The following is a 20,994-nucleotide window of genomic DNA, read 5'->3' on the forward strand; positions in this document are numbered from 1 at the left end:
AATGGGGCATGGTTTTAGTTTTTTTTGTTAAAGATATTAAAAAATGGTGAAGGACAAATCTGTCATCCATCCATTCCCAGAACAATCACAAGTGTCCTGTGCTAAAGTGAGAAAATGGTTGTTGAAACATTCATAGGCATAAAGAGAACAACAAATAGAAATTAAGCTATTTTAACATGAAGAATGGTATGTAATCAGTCCAAATTACTCTCTGCTTAGCATTCAAAAGATTAGGAATGACACATGAATTAGAAATATTGTAGCTTGATGGCCAGATACTACGCACATATCCTTCATGAAAACACTGCTGGGAGAATTTGAAGACGGTAACCTTTAAAGCTGCTCGCTTGGAGATAATATTTATCCAACTGAAACACTGGCTGCCCCTTTGGTTTAATAAATACTCTCTCTTAGTGCTCTTTTTGAATTCTCAGAATGGCAGACACAATTATGTATTATGTGGAGTATAGAGGGTAAGGCAGAAGTATTATGATTTCAACTAACTCCCTTTCCAGCCACTACTGTGTAAGGTAAGTTACTGAAGGTGTAGTAGTTCAGGTGGGTAGCTGTGTCAGCATGTGTAGGCTGCAAAGGAACAAGTAATAGGTTTATTCCATGCTGAAAAAAAGAAAAGAGAAAACACAATGTTTTGGCCGTGGAGCCTTCTTCAGGTGGTCCTGAAGAAGGCTTCACGGCCGAAACGTTGAGTTTTCTCTTTTCTTTTTTTCAGCATTGAATAAACCTATTACTTGTTCCTTTACTGAAGGTGTGCATACTGTACATGTAAGCTATCACTAAGATTTTTTAGTTTTATTTTTTCTTAACTCAGAACAGGATACATTCAAACTGTTTTCCTTACTTTTGTGTGCCCATTACATTTTTAGCATTTCAAACGTAATCTGGAGAACAGAAAATATCCACCTCTAGTGGTAGCATTGCAGTGTTTGTATGGTGGCGGGAGTAGTATGTGTGGTTGTAATGTTTTATCTACGAATTTCAGAAAATCATACAACACTGTTTTAATGGTACCCTGTGATTTTGGTTTTGCTTCTTTATGATTGACATAATAGCACATAACAAAATCATGGACAAGCCCTGTATTAATCGTAGCTAGGAAGTTTTAATCCATACCTTATGTTTGGATACAAATACATGTATTACTGTACATTACAGTACAGTAATTACTATTGCAACAACACATCATCAGTAGGGTAAAACTAACCTGTCTCACGACGGTTAGTACTAATGCTTGGCTTATAGGTTATCCTTAAAATAGTTACCGAAAGACTTGCTGAACTATAATATAGTTCCTATCACCTGAATGTTTGGCTTGTCAGTGTCAAAATGCAGATATTCAAAGATTACAGACCATGGTAGTTCATTAGGGTTGGGGGTAGCTGCTATGCTACTGTACACAAACAAAATGAATCACAAGGCTTTGGGAATAATTTTGCAAGCTTATCTAGCATTGACTATGCTTAAAACTGTTAACTTCCCAAAAAGTAAATATTGTAAAAGACAGTAAAATTGATTGCATTTAGAAATGGATGGCTCACACACAATCCCTTTGACATTTGTTTATCTCATTTAGAAATGAAAGCCGCTTCTGCTTAACATCTAATTAACCTCTAATTAAAAGGCAGACTGTTTTCATAACTTTGCTTCACATAGTCTGGGGTCTTTGATTAAATAGAATTTAATAAATAAATATTGATCCACCTCTCAGTGTTCTGTAGATTTTTACAAGTGAGTGGCATTACAAGCTTCTATGTTCATTCCATATAAATTAGGTTCTGAAATGACCCATGAGATTAAAGGAACTAAATGGTTTGAATTTAGGGGCCCTTCATGTCCCTATTCTCATTTGCTCTATTGACATATTATACTGTACTAGACCAGTTCACAACAATTAAAAGAAGAGATAAGCATCTTATCAATTAAATTCGTAAGGGCAGGCATGCAGCATAGCTCATAAAAGAGATCATTTCAAGTATGTAGGATTACTGACAGGCTTTTAGTAGTAGTAAATGCATGATATTCAACTTTGTCCTTGGGATTACAAATCAATTTGAAGGCTAAAAAATGTTTCAGCCTTCATGAGCTCATAGTTCTCTTCCTTCTTTTTTTCTTACTTTCTTCATAAACCTTATAACATAACTCTTGTGCTTTGAAACTAGGTGATCAAATGATTAAGCACAGCTGGAATAAATTAATCCTTGTGATTTGTGTACAATTTGTTTTTGTTATGCATTTTATAATAGTGTAATCATTCTGATCAAAAGAACAAAATATTTTAATGCTGTAATACACTTCATTTCTAATCTGCTCTATATTGAATACGTTTAGTCTGTTTAGAAAAAATATATATTATTAATCTTTGAGATTCTGTATTTACTTCCTTTACAGACAAGTACTTTTTTCACAGGTTAACTATGTGAAACTTTCAGTGGAGCAATTATTTTAATAAAAAAAGTTGTCTTTTTTTTGTCATATGGCAGTGATTAATGATACATGTCTGAGTTAATAGGATTACAACTTTGATGTAGACTTCACATTTCTGTTATTACACTGACTCACATGGGTACTAGATACATCTTGAGAAATTATGCCGTTTGCCTTCACCACCAATGAAAAAGCATGGAGTGAGCATTGCGTGGGTTAATAACTAACTTATTTATAACTTATAAATAAAAATACCCAGTACTGGGGGGATCAACTAATAAAAGTAATCAGTTCTCAAACATCTTGCCACTGAGAGATTTTACAGAAGTAATTTTCACAACATTGATTTTATTGTTATTTTTTCATCCAGTTGGATGTTTGTAAGATTCTGACAGTGGTGCAAATGAAGCATGCCAACAGGCTCCCCAAACATGCCCACCAGCAGATGAGGAATGATGCATCACCTTCTCTAATATCAGTACAGGAGGTCAGAGGAGCCACACTTTGCTGGAAAGTTTAGAAAGCACTGGGTGGCTTTTTCTAGCCCTACTCCTACAGATTTAAGAGAATTCCAGTCAGTTGTGGGATTGGCTTGTGACATTACCTACCTGTAGGCTCACACTTTTGATGTCCGATTGGTTCTTTTATTCAGATAAGCACGATTGCCATTGGGTGAAGGAGACAAAACAAATTAACAATAATTTAAAATATTTTGACAATTATTATTGCACCATTGCTTGTAGCAAAGTAAAAATAATTTACAAAGGTTACATGCAAAAGTAAATTTACTATTACCAGAGCTAACCGTTTTCTCCAACCCTTAACTCACAAAAGACACTCTGCATTACTGAGTTTGCAAGAAAATACACACACAAAAGTATGTTTTGACAAAAGATGAATAACTGTCAATCAATTAACTAAATGACAGAAAGTGGTGAACTGAATGGGTTAGACTGTTATACAAAAATGTTTCATTTTATAAATGAACATTTTCAAAGTAATTTAGTCAGCAATGAATGTGCTTTAAAAAACAAAGCTCAATATAAATACAGCATGAATCTGAACTGATAAAATTTAGACATCAAGTGTGCTATGCTCAAATGTTATTATTGTATCCGTTTAGCATGACTTTATGCTGTATACTACAATTTCATTGCTAGTTTTGAAGGTGATAATATTTTAATATGGGGTTTCCAAGCTACATGTCATATTGGGCATTTATGTTTCATACAGTAAATAACATTGCTGTTGCATAGCTACATTTCAGCTTATTGAAAGAAGTTGACATATTGGCTTCAATGACACAAATGAGTAGCATCAATAGTCCCAGGATCCTTTAACACACGTGGAATGAGTAGGAAGAAAAAGGGTAAATGTAAAAATGGAAGACCATGATAGTTTACATTACAAGAAATCTAGTGTCTTGGTGTACACGGAGACAAAATCAGTTTGATGTCAAACGGCTATGAAAAAGAAACCATTGAAAATGACAAACTAATTTGTATTATTTTTCCCTGTAAATGTATAAATTGATTAAGATTTTTGTAAAGTCAAAATACTTAAGTTTTAACCTACAAAATGCACTGTATTTTCTTTTCAAATTTGATTGTTTTTGTATTTTAGTGATGTATGTAGTATAAGCAAAAGTTAGGTCAAACCCTTGTCTCGTCCTCTTTTACATAGCTTTGAATAAATCTAAAACTTCTCGCTTACACACTTGAAAATTTTGTTTTGGCATTAGACATTTACTGTCACCAGAGATAGTCCTTGCCATGCAACTGTCTGTAGCTCCCCTTTCTTCTTCAGCCTGCTGGAAGGAGACCAACCTTTCATGCTCCCACAGGTTCAGCAACACACAGAACTCCTTTATATGCAAAACTAAACACGGGCTCTGTCTAGTAGCAAGTTTCCCAGTGGTCGGTCTCACAATGCCAACTTTCATCGATCCCAATCCAGCCACCGCAGTCTGTTTACAACTCTTTAGTTTGTTGCACATCATGTTTCCTAAGCAAGCATCTCCAGTCTCACCTGCTGTACCTTTGACTTGGAAATAACCTGCCATGCTGCCTTCCTTTCTTCTTGAATAGTGATGATGATGATGCCATGCATTTCATGTTTTCAAAGGAAATCCAACTCCAGTGCTCCACCAAGCAATTGCCCGCCCTTTCCTCCATCCCCAGAGGTTGCGATATTGGGCCCTAATTCCTTTACTCCTTCCTATCTGTCTCCTCTTGGTGATGTCGTAACTTCTCAGAGCTCCAGTGGAAACACACCCCTAGCAATCCTCATCCCCTACTTTATAGCTGTATCTTAGAAATGTTTCTAAAACTATGGATACCTGCTTCCTTTCAGTGGATCCTCAGTTAGGTTCCTGCCCTGCACCCCCTCCCTAATTCATCTTGGGTCACTGACCTCCCACATCATTGGAGTCATCACACACCTCTTTCCTTTGTTACTCAGAAGCCCACCTAGCCATTAATGCCTCGTAAAAATGTGTCTCATCAATATCTCTGTCATATCATTCCTGCTCCTGGTAATAGCAGTCTACCTCCTAGTTCAGACTTGACTCTAAACTATGCAACCCAGGGACCATTTTATACCTGACCAAAGTAGAGAAAATGCCTAGCTTTTGCCAAACACCCTAACCCAGTGGTTCTCAAACTTTTTGGACCAAGTTCCACCACTGATCAAACCAAAGCATCCAAGTACCACCTACAAGTCATCTTCCCTTAGGAACCACAGAAAATCTCAATGACCAACATGAGTGCGCATGCACACTCTCACATACACATATAATAAAAATAGAAACACTTATAAAAACAACACTGAGCACTTGTTTAGTTGAGCAAAGCCTTGCAATGTCAGGGACAAGGGCAGTGAGCTTCAAATGCAGATCTGGCTCAGCATACATTTTGCTGCGGTACTTTGTCTTGATTGCAGTGAGAGCAGAGAAGCCTTTCTGACAAAGGTAGGTCCTAGCAAAAGGCATAAAAAATTGCACAGCCTTTAATGAGAGGGCTGGGTATTCACTCTGTCTTTGGATCCAGAAGTGCAACAGTGACTGTCGTTTCAATTCTGACATCAGAGTCGCATCAGATGATAACTCAACTTCTCTTGCTCAGCACAGGAGAGATTCTTGGGTATTCCTTCGGCATCAACAGTAAAGGGGTTCCTGATCCACACTGGTGTGGCCTCAACTGGAAAATACTCTGAGAACTGTTCTTTCAATGACAAGAGGTACACTGCAATCTCATCTCGAACAGCAGCATCAAGTTCCACACCATATGTGTGCAGATGTTTCTCCAGAGTTGAGAAAGCAGACACCTGCGTTGATTTTATTAACAAAAAGTTGCAGCTTTTTCTTCATAGAAGTGATCTTGTCAGACACATCAAAAATTGTTAAAGAGAGCCCCTGCAGTTCCATATTCAGCTCATTCAAACGTGAGAATATATGAGCCAGGTAGGCCAATTTTGCCAGCCACACTGGATCATCAAATAGACTTGCCAAGGGAGATTGGTGGTCATGAAAAAACATCTGTACCATAGAGTGCAGCTCAAAGAGCCTTGTGAGCACTCTGCCCCTTGATAACCATCTCACTTCAGTATGTAGCAAAACCTGCACATGTTCGCTGCCCATTTCATTACAAAGCACACTGAACAGACGTGAATTCATTGGTCGAGCCTTGATAAAATTCACAACTTTGACAGCAGAGTCTAACACGGATTTCAAATCATCAGGCATTTTCTTGGCTGCCAAGGCCTCGCGGTGGATGTTGCAGTGCGTCCACTTCATATCTAGAGCAACCTCTGTAATTCGTGCAACTATATCACTGTGTCTGCCTGTCATCGCTCTAGCACCGTCTGTACAAACTCCGACGCATTTTTTCCAGTCAATGCCATTCTCTTCAATAAATTAATTCAGAAGCTGAAATATGTGCTCTCCTGTAGTTCTTGTTGGTAGCGGCTTGCAGAACAGAAAGTCCTCATGCAACATGCCCTTGTAAGAAAACCGGCTCAGGGACGCCAAATATGTAATCATAGTGGCTCTCTGAAGGCACCAGTTCTGTAGGGTTTGGGCATTTACCGGAACAATTATTAATTGTAGCAGTAAATCACAAAATTGATTCTTTTGATGGCTTTAGAATCCAACCATGCGACATAACTCAAACCATGCACACACACAGGTACTAATACATGAGGATACATTTATTAATACATAGAATATGCATGTAAAACTAACAGATCTTATCGAGAGGGTTATCAGAATACAAAAGGTATATATTCAGTCAGTTACAAAGAGTTACATATATCAAGAGGACATACGTTCAGTATATCATTCATTTTGACCGTTTCATAAATGATACTGGTTATAACTTCTACATTAGATACTCAAAACAAGTACATACTGTAACTCTTAGGAATTAAATTGATATCAACTGGTTGGGATAACAATTGAATTCTCGAGCTGTAATGCATTGAAGTTAAATACTCATCCAATCTTTGGGGATTCAGATCTCCTGCGGGCACAAAGAAACAGTTGCAGGCTGTTGCTGTCCAATCCGCGCTCTCTGGCTCCGTGCCAGGCTGTGCTGTGCGGCTTGCGGTGGTGCGCTGCTGATGCTCACTGGCCTGCTAGTTAGTGTTGGCTTTAACTAGCAAAGTTTGTGCACAGGAGAAAAGATGACTGTGGGTCCCAGCAAGTCAGGAAGAGGACCAGTTCATTCCTGATGAAGAGCTAGTTCTGAATAGTGATTCAGCTGTCCACAGTTCCGACCTGTTCATGAGGCTTGCTGCTGGTGCTAACCTCGGGTGGATCCTCTGGTTATTCTCTGGCAACCTCCGCTCTAGACTCTTAGAACAAAGGAAAGTTCTGGCACTCGGACACACTGGCCGTTCCGTGGTTGTCCGGGCTGAGTCTCAGGATGGTCAGGAGGCGCGCTGCGAGAATGTCCTGCCCTTGGGAGCCTTCTGCTCCTGGGCCGTCCTGCCCTGGAATTCTCCTTTGAATTCCCTTTAGAAAAGTCCACAGAATCCTCCTGAATCCTTTCTGAATCTTACTGAATCTTACTGAATCTCTGTGTTGCCTGTTTTTACCTGGAGGAACTTCAGCTCATTGATTGGCTGAAAGTTCCATGGGCATCAGAGTCCCACGTGGGTTACTCGGCCCTACCAGTCCCTGATTGGTTGATCAAGGTGAGATATGAGTCACTTACTCCTGACACTTAAGAATGCAGTCCAGATGTCCATCTGGCACTCCCTTGACAGATAGGCACCAATGGATGACCATTGATCATGATAGCCAGGCTTAGCTAAGTGCATCCCCCTTTAGGAGCTGTCCTTATCAAAAGAAAACATCTTAAATCAGCCTGAATGAATAGTTTCTCTGTGGCTGCACCACAGAGATGAACAGAGAGATGAGGCCTAATTTGGGAAAGCTCAGAAACACTTAATTCTGCCTTATTAATAAGCCTCGCCGCTACACCCTCAAACTCATATCTAACGTAAACAAGAAAATCTGCCTACTTTTGACATCATCCGCCATATCAATAATTCTACGAGTGACTGTGTCATTCGAAAGGGCCACCAGGTTGAGCTGTTTAGCAGGTTTTTCTCCACACATAATAAGTATCAGCTCTTTTACCAACAGTAAACAAAGTTCTTCACCGATAGTGTGGGGCTTACCTGCTTTAGCAATCTGTAAGCTTGCGTAGTAAGATGCTTCTTGGGCTTTGGAAATTGGAGTGGCACTGTTCCTTATGGTGGACTTGCGCTGCTTCAGATCTTTAAGTTTCCTTTGAAAAAAATCAGCAGGCTTATCTTTCAAGAGTGCATGCGTCGTGGTAAAGTGCCGCCTTAAATGTGCTGGCTTCATGCTTTCATTGCTGAGAATCTCACAGCACACGACACACTGTGGTCTTGGCTCTTCCTGTGTCCCGGTGTAAGTAAATCCCAAATTTAGATAATTTGGATCGTACCACCTTGCCATCTTCCGATGCTTGCTAACACTAGCAGGTTCAGCAGCAGAGTTTGTCGGTGGCCGATGTATAATCCTCCTCAATCTCAACAGGTGTGCGTGATCTGTCGGAGCTGGCATCATTGCTCTTGGTGTCTATTCCTTTCAGCCAGGACATACAGTAATACTTGATTTTTTCGAGGTATTACTTTTCAATCAATTGTTGATGAATGTGGCTCTGTTGGATAAATATTTCCCGTTTCCCCTTTAAAGGCAGTCAGAAGTCTGTCTCAAAAGTTTTTCTTTTATGCACATGGATGCGAAACAGAGATACTTGATGTATTTTTCTCAAACTAACCCAGAACAGTCCTTAAATATTTTTCTGTTATCTATCACGCTTTCCCATACTTACAAGATTGGCGTGTTCCAAGATCACGCACATTCTCCCACCTTCCTATTTGCTGGAGATTGCTTTTTTTTAATACAATTGGTCACTTAAGTTTTAGCATGCATTTCTATACTTTCCCACGCTTACAAGATTGGCGGTGTTCCAAGATCACGCACATTCTCCTACCTCCCTATTGCTGGAGATAGCTTTTTTTAAATAGAATTGGTCACTTACTTCATAGCATGCATTCCTATAGAGTGGTATAGAATTACATCGTAACTCTCTGTCCACTCAAATATTAGCGTGCGCTGTACTGTAGTACATAGGCTGCGTATTCAACATGTTGTGTGTTGTGCACACAACACAGTTCCAGGGTCATATGGTGTACCACTTAGCGGCACTCCGCTTACCATTCCTGGTATGCATACCACAGTTTGAGAACCACTGCCCTAACCAATCCACTTTTCTTCATCAAATCAGCAGTTAGTAGCATTGTGTAAGTCGTTACAGCATTGAACCCAATTTGGCTATTCTTTAGATTAAATCCCAGTCATTTAGTTTTAATCCCTTGAGCAGGAACTTGGACTTTATTGCCATACTGTATGTAACCGGTACATGTACTGGTACAATGGAATTCTTACTTACAGAAAGTCTTTGAATTGTTAAAACAATTGTAAAAACACAAAGTGCAGACAGTGGATCAAGACAATATACAAGCAAACAGTAGACAATTTACAAGTAAACAGTTTGAATGTAAACGATGCAGACGTTTAAACAATGACTGGAAATGTGCAATAAATAAGAAATCATAATGAGGTAAATGGTATAGGTGTGGTCCGAGGGGCATGGCTAAATGTATTCTCCAATCACACTGCTTATGGATAGAAGCTATTGAAGAATCTAGTGGTAAGTGTCCATATACTCTTGTATCTCTTGCCTGAGGGCAGTGGGGTGAAGAGCTCATGCCCAGGGTGGTGACTGTCCTCTGTGATGCCCAGAATTCTACCACGGCAGCGGTCCTCTTAGAGCTGTTTAATCTCGGTGAGACCACAGCCGATGATCTTCTGGGCCATATTGACCATTCTCTGCAGTGTCTTTCTTTCGCGAGAAGAGAAATTGCCATACCAAATGGTGATACCACTGGTCCTCTGATGCTTGGTTCAACTTCAAGCCCAATCCACATCAAACATGCTGTCCTTGTTTTGCAATTAAGAACTCTACTTCTGTGTTCTCAATTAATTCCTTTTTTCTCCCTCGCTCAAATGTTATTCTCCAGGAGAAACATGTTTTGAACAATTTTTTCTCTAGTCTATGTGACCATACTACTATAGCAAATGAAAGGTTAATTGGAACCGTACTTTTTGTATCTGCTATCATGTTCATATGCTGTCTTTAGTTCTGATAAATGAAGAATTCTTTATTGTATGGTGTAACAGGGGTTATAACAGTCCCGTCTTCAAAGGTGGACTGTCATTTTCCTCAACCATGTGAGTAACCCCAGTAATGCTGTCTATTGATTTTGTCTCTTCCACCTTAATAAGGGCTTGACCAAACTACTAATTGTTATAAAGTAATTGACAAACCAAAGTACTGTACATATTTCAGTGAGCAGTAAAGTTGGTACCATATTTAATTAATACAATCAAATAATTATTTAACAATTAAATTTTCAATTAATGTCTGTCAAGGTAAATTCTTTGTAATGTGATTCAGAAGTTAAATGCATTTGATACATACACTATTTAATACAGCCTATTCCTGTCTTGGCTTTGTCAAAAAAAATCTTTATCCTTGTACTATTAGGAAGGGAGAATTTGGTGATGAACAAAGTCCTCAAGGAAAGTATTCTCTGACATAGACTGATGTTGTACGCTGAAAAATTTCAACATGCTGAAAAGCCTCAGGCCCATGAGAGCCAGCCAGAGACAACTACCCCATGACTGTAGAATAACGATCTGACAAAGGCACAATAATCCCATCTAAAAATAACATGAATGCTACAGTATGTGTGCAATATCTAATACAGTGATGGCCAGCTTTGTCTTTTTGATCTGAAACAAAACAAGAGAAAATGAGGGTTTCAAATCCATATATTCAAAAGGCAGTCTTTCTACTATTCCATCAATCGGGATTGTAGATACGTTTTTTTAAATAAACAATTCTTTTTTAAAGAAACCAGCTTACCACATTGATCCAATGAACCCTTTAAGTCGTATCACATCTCACCTTTATGCAATTTTGTGTCCTTGATAAAATTAATTGGTAAAATATACTTCCATGTTTTAAGGACATTTTGTCAGTTACATACCTTGACATGAAATTGTAACATGAAATTGTAACAAAGAAAAAAATATAAATATGTATTGTTTACTTTAAACCCAGTACACTTGAGGGATGATTGCCTGACTACATGGACAAAGAAGATAGAATCCTTTTACAATAAACGAAAGGGTGGCTGCATTGGATTGTCACCAGGAATGGCCTTGAGACTTTATTATGATGAAAAGTGGGAAATAATAACCTAAAAGCTTGCATTATTGGTAATAATAATTCTTTGCATTTATATAGCACTTTAATTCCCAAAGCAATTTACAAATCGGAGGGGAACACCCAATTGAGGGACACATAGCAGCCATTATGGACAAAAAGTCTCCAATAGACCAATTTAGGTATACACTGTAGATGTAAAATTGCTTCATGAACGGAACTGGTCATCTACTGGTTCAAAAGCACCTCTTTTCAGTATATGTGCAACCTGGATTTAATTGAATGTCTCACAACCTAGTTCTGACCAGGCTGATCTTGCTAAGCTTCTGAGCTGAAAACCTACTGTGTTTTATGCAATAAAGAGCTGATAATGGAGAGAAATTAGGGTTTGTCCTTCTTCCAAACATTTGTTTGGATCTCCGAAGAATGCGTTTCGTGTTAAAGTGCGTAGATAACGACCCAGGCATAGCAGGCAAGGGAACTGTTGGGACAATTATATTGCATTGTGAGCGAATCATGAAAGGTATCAAAAGAATGTGAGAAGATAAAATAGAAAGTAACTAAGAATATAAAGCTGTTTTTCTTCTTATTACTCAAACATTATCAAATGACATGCCAGACATCTTAAATCTGTGTGTCCCATACCATTTTATGGTGACAAAATCTGAAAGAATTTATAGATGGTATTGCTTTAAATGTGACATTCAAAATTCAAAATTAAAAGATTTGTGTTTTCACAATGAAACAATTGGTTTATGTAAATCATTCTAATTTTTGCAATTTTGTACTTACTCCTTTCTTTTTGCAAGAAACATATTTTCCTGTAGATTATTAGTTCTGTTGCTAAAAGGTCATTCACAAAATTCCTCTTGTCAGGGACAGAGATAAAAATAGCAAGATTAAATTAGTTACTTAAAAAAATGCTTTAGCATTAAATTACATCTATTATGCCCTTTAAAATATATTCCCTTAAAAAAGAAAAAAATCAGGTTTCCAGAAAGCTGTATTACGTGATATATTTTAAATGTATTTTAACAAAGAACATTACCTCTAAAGAGCTACATTTCATACTCAGATGTGTTTAATTATATAGTAATAAATACTATACCCAAAGAATACTTACTGAAGAAGACTCCACAGCCGAAACATATTTTCTTTCTTCTCTTTTCAGCATGGAATAAACCTTTTACTTGTTCCCTAGTAATAAATATGGTAAGTAAGGTTTGACTACAGTTAAATGTTTACTCTTAACATAGCTCCTTCCTAAAGCATTTTGTTAAACTTTCTTGGGAAATTAAATAACAATTAAAATTTTAAACAAAGCTGTAAATCCCAAAGGAGAAAAGAATCTGGCTAATTTGTGAGGTTTTCCCAAAAATGAACACACAAAATCTCAAAGGAAATCTACTTAAATGCAGCGGGATTGCTGTTGCAGAACAGTCACTTAGGGTATGCTTGATGTATTCAGAATTGTTGGAGTTTTGCATTGCAAGTAATCCCTTGTCATTTTCTTATTTTTGTATTTTCTACATTACAAAAGTATTCATTACTTCAAAAATTAAGGGGAAATAATCCAATTACTTGGATTCTTGCACTCTAAGAGGGATAATAGGCTGGAAGATGTTTTTAGATAATAAAACAATAGATTAACTCTTTAAACTTCCAGTGGTTCCACTGCAACTCGTAACTGGCAACCCACTGAAGCTAAGCAAGTGTGAGCCTGGTCAGTACCTGGATGGGAGACCTGGAAAAGCTATGGTTGCTGTTGAAAGAGGTGTCAGTGGGGCCAGTGGGAGGTGCTCACCCTGTGGTCTATGTGAGTCCTAATGCCCCAATATAGTGAGGGACAATACACTGTAAAATGTGCTGTCCTTCAGCCCGTAAAGCCAAGGTCCTGACTGTGGTCATTAAAAATCTCAGGGTGTTTCTTGAAAAGCATAGGGGTGTACCCTGGCATCCTGGCCTAATTTCCCATTAGCCTTTACTAATCATAGCCTCTTAATAATCCCCATCTATGAATTTTGCTCTCCTCCCTACTAATAGCTGATGTGTGGTGAGAGTACTGGCGCACTATGGCTGCCGTTGCATCATGCAGGTGGATGCTGCACATTGGTGGTGGAGGGAAGTCCGCATTACCTGTAAAGAGCTTTGAGTTTAGTGTCCAGATAAAGGAATTATTATTGAAATTCTAACTATCTGTGTTTGAATCAAAATTGTAAAAACAACAAGATGATTATTTTAACAATTAGAAGAATAAAGTTAGAGAAAATAATGCTTATCATGTTTCATATGGAAGGAATAAAATGTTTTAAAATTAATTTGGCAGTAATTATTAGTTTTCAGTTTCCTGCAAGCATTGAAAGATCAATCATTGTGCAGCTGCAGGTACAGAAATGTAACATATCTTTATAAATCTTAGCCAGACTTGGGGACCATTCATAATAACTGATGAAGCATGAAGACAATTTTTGGGGGAAATTATTTTTTTAAGCTACTACTGTATGTATTTTTGTAATTAAAATCTAAAATATTTTTTTTCTAATCACCATACACAATTACTAATAATTTTGTATACTAAATGTAAATAAAACATGATCATTCTATTACAATTATACACAATTGTGATATACAGTATCTTATTTGGATTTGTTGTAGCAATGTGGTGTAAATATCATGTCTTAGGACCTAATCATTGTATTTAATTAAATTGTCTCTAGTATGCATACAGTATGATTATCACAGGAAAGCACAAATGGGTAAAATAAACACATACTGATTGTGTGACCTCCACGCACAATGCGGACAGCATTAGATTATCTAATGACATAAAAAAGCCATGACATAATACTGGCTGTGATATGGTGATATGCCAACTGACACCTTGTGCATTCTAAATGGCTGCATCTGCACCAAACACTTGAGCATATTCTTGGCATATGTTTTACAAGTTTGGGTTATGATTATTTTAATTATTGACTAACCTGCTTGGCTTATTTTCAGAAAAAAATCTTTTTTCATAACCTCCCATAAGTGATAATATCTATTAATTAGATTTGGAGATGTTTTTTTCTTTCTTTTCATGTGTAGAGGTGCACCTACTGTATGTTTAATTCTGGCTTAGATTCAAATAAAATTTATACTCAGAAGTATATAGCCAGAGGTTATTTTTGTCTAAAGGCCAACAGTGATTATGTGACTTGTCTTGAATTTGCAAGATAAGATCAAGCTTTCATTTCATTTGAAATTAAATCACACACATGCATATAGAACAGGTTTAGTAATACATTAAATTATCCACGGAATGGCAAACTGGTGTTTTTCTAAGGTGTAAAATGTGCAACAAAGTACTTAAATACAGTATATGATACAGTACTGTAGATACTGTAAGCTGTTTCTAAAACAGTGTGCACACTTCAGGCAGCAACAAATGTTATACTCGCATACAGTATGTTGTTGATGCTCATACTGTAAGTGGATACATTTGTTAGGCTACTTGGGATGCCACCTAAGAATGACTACTCTGGTATGTTGGAAAAAAAAAGTATTTTCTAAGACCAGACCTCTATATTAAGGTCCTAAACATGCCCTTATTGATGTTGTCAGTGTTATGTTTGGCACATTCTGAGGACTAAAACTGAATAAAAAATACTGGATTATCCCTTACTGAAAGATGAACCAACTAAATATACATCATCTGCATTTTGATTCTGTGATGCGTAAAGAAAAGAAATTTCACTGACTTATCTTTTATTGCCAAAAGAATCTGGTGTACTTTTCCCGTCATCCAGGTTTCTGTACAAAAAACATTATTAATGAAATTTGTCAAAAAATTGTCACAAAAGACATGAAATTTATGTATTTTCTCTTTTATAGAACATTAAAATGAAAAAGATCTTACAGTATTTAGAATAAAATATGTTGCCGTACATTTTGATGCAGTGGAGCCAGAGCCTTTCCCAGCAAGCAACAGTCACAAATCAGGGCAAACCCTGGTTGGAAGCCAATCCATTGCACAGCAAAAACAGACACAAACAAGCACATACTGTACTTACTCTTAAGGCCATTTTTCCAATTAACTTACCAGTATGTCTTTGGGAGGAAACTAGAGCACCCAGAGGAAACTCATGCAAATATAAAGAGAACATACAAACTTTGTGCATCCCAGGTCCAGAATTGAACTTACTGCCCCACTACTGTGAGGAAGCAATGCTATCCACTGCACCACCATGCTACCTGAAGCAATGTTATGACTTTATAAATTCAAGAGTGGTGTCAGATCCTGACAACATCCTGCTAAAAGTATGGTATATTTGGGCTATAAAGAGATTGTAATGGATTTGATCTGTGAGAAAATACATATATTTGGAAGATGAGGAGGTAGAATTTTCAGCTTCTATATCCGTATCCTTGTATCTTATGTGTTAACAGGTAGCTTTGCTACATTGACCAACTTGTCCATGCTACTACTGTAGAAACAGTAGTACTGTCAAACAATCATTGTGTCTTCACTCCCTGAGAAGATTCCAACAGATTGTACACAGTACAAACAATGTACACAGTATTTGTTTTAAAACTGACGTGGAGCACAGACTGGAATGACCCTCTGTGCGTACTTTTTATGGTCAATATTTGTAGCAAGATGTAAGTTTTGTGCTCCGCATACTGTAAATGATACACATACTAAACTCTATTGTATTCATGAACAGAAGCTCTATAACAAAATCTCAAGTATATGAAAAAAACTAAGTTATAGATATAGCTTTTGATGGAATAATAAAGAAGTGATTCATATCTTTAACAAATCTCAATTTTATTTGTTTATTACTACCAAAAATAAAATTAAATAGACTGTAGCTGAATGCCAAGTATTTCCTGCTCACCCGAATACTCATAAATATTAGTTGGGCATAATTTAGCCCGGTGGCATTTTGCTTGTTGTATACCAATGAATGCCAGGGCTACGTAATATTTAATTGACAATTATTACAGCCACCAACTCTTATTAAAAATGATAAATGCTATTAAAAGCAGCTTTTAACATTCATTAAATCACATGAAAAGGGTACTATTTAAATTAAAGACCATAACAATACATTAAAATAATTCATTTAAATCAAAGTTGAAGAATCTACTTTGATTCACTTGTATAAGGTTCTGACTGTTCTCCACTTTCTAATAATTATTGTTAAATTCTGTTTTAACTGGACGAATTATAAACCTACATAAAATCATCTTACAACTTACAGTTTTTAATTTAAGGCTATTTCTTTCATCCCACCTCAATATTTCATGTGGCCATTTGGATTGTGGCCTTTTCTCAGACAAAGCTGTGGTGCATATTAATTACAAAATAAAAACAAATATTTGAAATAAAAAGCAGTTAAAACAACAATTAACATTTCACACAGCCACATGGATCTTTGTTGCTGTGATTCATTTTCATTCAAAGCATGCAGTTTTGTGTAATTTGCTCTTCTCTGCTTTATCCACCAAATTCGATGTCTACTCTAAATGCACAATAAACAATTTTTGATAAACATGTACATTAGTGGCTTAATGAATCTATTTTGCTTTGTAAAATGTCTGCTCCTGAGAATTTCTCATTTCTAATTGCTGTACAGGATCTGAATTCATGGATATCTGTTAACTTTGAATGACCTTCAGCAGACATTGAAGTAAACATCCACAATTGTTAAAAACTTTCTTAATTTGTGCATGTACCGTATTATTTTTGAACTAATGAATAGGATACGCACTACCTCGTTAACGAACATGACATTTTGGAAATAATACTGCTGAAGTATATTAATGTAAATTACAGTAAACAGCAATAATTCATATAAATGTTATATGCATGACATTTTATAGTAAGGTGATGTTGCTTTTTCACAGCTCCAAGGTCCTGCTTTTATTAGGTATCTGTCTCTGTGGAATTTGCATGTTCTCTCATAATTAATGTGGATTGTTGTGGTATTCTCATGACTCTCAAAACTGCAGTTTAGGTTTTATTGCAGTTTGTTTCATTTCATTCCCATGATGAAGGGAGCTGGTTACACATTCATTACACTGCTCTGACAAGAGTGGATTAAGAGCTTTCTTACATGGTTAAGGTACATAAAATTCACAAGAACCATTCAGGTACCTCCCCAATTATTAACCGTTCACTCAGACCTCTGCTCACAGTGAAGGTTAGTCCTATAGTCCAGGCTTTATATTCCAGAGACATCTGATTTGAATCTTGGCTCTCTAATGACTATGAACCCACAAACGTTTGGTCCAGAGCTGATGAACACATCTGGGATGGGCAGTTTTGATGTGCTAGTAAATAATTTCAGTTAAAGGAGAACTGCAAAACTGCAATAAAACTATTGTTACATTCCGAGGTTATAATGAATCAGCAATGATGAGTGCATTTCAAACCAAAATGAAACTACCACGTACTATACCTGGTAACATGTAGTACCTCCAATTTACATCACAAAAGAAAAAAAGTTTCAATGTATGCATCACGCTGCTGGATATAGCCCCCATTGTTTGCGATTCAGAACGAGGCGACAAAACTTCTGGTGATGCAAAACCAGCTCAATTACATTGTAAATATACTTAAGACCAAGCAAATTTTGCTATATTCATTTTAAATATTGTCATGAAACCACCACATACAAGACAACATGTTTTAGATACTTTAAGTATCTGCCAACTAAGACACACTCATATTAATTTTTCAGGTATTGAAAAAGTCATTTACATTGATGGTTATTTTATGGTAAATCACATCTAAAAGAAAATTCTAGGAGGACTTACAGTATATTTTGGGCGGACTTGCTGTGTCATAGCCTGTGTTGTTGCCTGAACAACTGATTTGAATGAGTGCAATTGAATTGAATCACCATAATATATCAACTTTGAGGTGAATTTTGCCGACAAATACTTCTTACTTGTGAACTCAGCATGCAGATCACATTCAAACATTTCTGGGGTGAAATGTCTGCTGCACAAACTGTACTTATTCGATTGTACATCACAGTAAATTTCATTGAGAAACTTGTTGATGGGACCACCATCTGTGCCCGCGTTTATAAACCATCTCTTGACTCGTTGAATATTACTTGGAAAAGGAAACAGTTTGACTTTCTGCTCATCTGGTCCTCTGTTCTGTGTGCTACCACTATGTTCTTAACAGGCAAATGCTCAACAGTAAGCCATCATTTAAGATACTGTATATACCTGAGTTAAAAAAGACATAAAGAAGACCACAGAAACTAGTGAGCAGGAAAGGCTGCCTTTACATCACAATTTGCTATCTCCCGTGGTGAGAACAGTGGTTTCTTGTCAGCCAGCAACAACATGGGGACCATACAATACTTTCATAAAGTTCACAATTTTCTACTTAATTTTGTGATACTGTCAATTAATTTATTTTGTTACTGAAATGTAATATCTGCAATTGGGACTGCACTTCCTCTTTGATTTCAGATTACATTATAAATCTGCAATTATTCTTACTGAAGGAGGTTTTTTTATTAAATTGTACAACAACATACAGTATCCAACAGGTATGCAACAGGTTAATACTGTAAATGTACAGTGAGATAAAAAAATGCTATTATAAAGTATAGCCTGCAGTATTCATTAGATGTGTCATCTCAAGCAACAGGTCATGCATACAAAAAGTACATTTACATCCTGTGATTGTAAATCCTTATTTTGCTGTACAAAACAAAGCTCCAATAGGTCGGGCACTGCCTTGTTTTTTGCTGTCGAAAAAACTTTACTGTAAAGGTAGTAATGCCAGGAGAGCTGTGTGCTTTTATTTTATATGCCTTTGGTCACAGCCCTGTTTAATATGTTGTGCTTTTGCCAACTCTGCAGTCAGATCAAAAAGTTCCAGACCCCACTATCACAACAGTATGTATTGTGATGCAATAAATATAGATTTTTTTTAATTTTGTAACAAAGGTGCAACTCATAGAAAAGGCTATAAAAATTAATTGAATCTCAGTATTCAATTTTAAATTAGAAAGGAAATTGGAAAAAATGCAGAATTTGACATTTGGAATTAAATAATTCTAATTTGGTTGTTTTGACACAAGAAAACCAAGAACCTTGGTGATAACATCCTTTATTAAGCATGCCTTCCTAAATTGGATATTGTTAGAAAAATGCAGGGTCAGGAAATAACCAGAGTACTAGGTAAAATGTGAGGCACAGAGTGCCAAGAGTTCATTCTATTCTCCATCACAGCACTGGTGATCTAACTTGGACACACAAATATTTCTTAATAATTAAGACAACTCCACAATGTTACATGACATACACCACTTACTCACATACAGTATACAGTATGTATAAATCTATGTATTCCAGAAGCCTACAATTTACAGACCTAGGAAATCCATGTAATCTGAAAACACTATTAATAGCCTTAACATGTCAAAAACCGAAAACAAAAACTTGTGTCCTAATAAACAGATCCAAAAGATAACTAAATCTCCCTTCCTACAAAATGGATGCCCAAAAGTGAATGGGAATCAATCTCCCTATTACTGTATAAAAATGTTATTCTAAGATATAGAATATATAGTATTATAAATTATATGTTTATAGAATCTATATTATAATTTCATATTATAGAATATAATTAATGTTACAGCCTGAGATAGGTGACAATGGAGGTCTCTCTTTAGAATCTAGACACAATGGGTAATACGTACAGTAACTAGTGTCAATATTTCCATTTCCTAGAACATCAAACTGAGTTGTGCTGAGTGTGAGAAACACTCTTCAAAAGAATCTTCTGGTTTACTTTAGTTAATTAAATCCTAGCTCAATGATTAAGTGTCAATCAAAAGTCCAGAAAGTGACCAAATAAGATCAAATCAAGACAGAAAAGAGAGAAAGGGGAAAAGAAAGTCAGATCACACGAGAGAGGGGAGACAGAAACAGGCAGTGTCAAGCGAGAGTCTCTTAATCATGATCACCTGGAAAAAAAACCTGACTGGAGCTAAGCATTTGAATCTTGCTAAGACAGCTTGCTATTCTGTAATTTGGAGTTCCTGAGTGTAGAATCCCTCGGTTTAAAACGGCTGCTCCTGCTTGGTGGGTGCATTTTAGAGTAGGGAGGTTGCCCATTTATTTTGTGGCATCCAGGTTAGATCAAGAGAGATTTAATCTTAGGTTAATCGAGAAATGCCCGGGGATATTTAATGACACTGAGAGTCATGACCTCTGTTCAATGTTTCATCCAAAAGACGGCGCCCATTACAATATAGTGTCTCTGCCAATATACTGGGGCATTAGGACCCACACAGACTGCAGGGTGGGTGCCCCCCACTGGTCCCACTAACACCCCTTCCAGCAGCAACCATAGCTTCTCAGGAGGTCTCCCATACATGTACTGACCAGGCTCAATCTTGCTTGGCTTCAGTGGGTAGCCAGTTGAGAGCTGCAGGGTAATATGGCTACTGGCAGGACAGAAACTGTCATGACTATTCCACCAAGCTGTTTGCTGTGAATACTAGATGAATGAGAGTAAAGTGACTGAACTTTCTTTTCCTTTTCATTTACTTCATCCTCCAGGGACTTGTCCATCAGAAGGTTATCTATCAGCCTTCTTCAGTGAGAAGAAACAGCCTTTAATATTTAATTGACTATTTAAGGAATCAAATACATTCTGTCACTCTGTGTAGTAGGAAACATCAGTCAACAACACACAGGAAGCAAC

The sequence above is a fragment of the Lepisosteus oculatus genome, chromosome 3 (assembly GCF_040954835.1).
Source record: "Lepisosteus oculatus isolate fLepOcu1 chromosome 3, fLepOcu1.hap2, whole genome shotgun sequence".
NCBI lineage: Eukaryota > Metazoa > Chordata > Actinopteri > Semionotiformes > Lepisosteidae > Lepisosteus > Lepisosteus oculatus.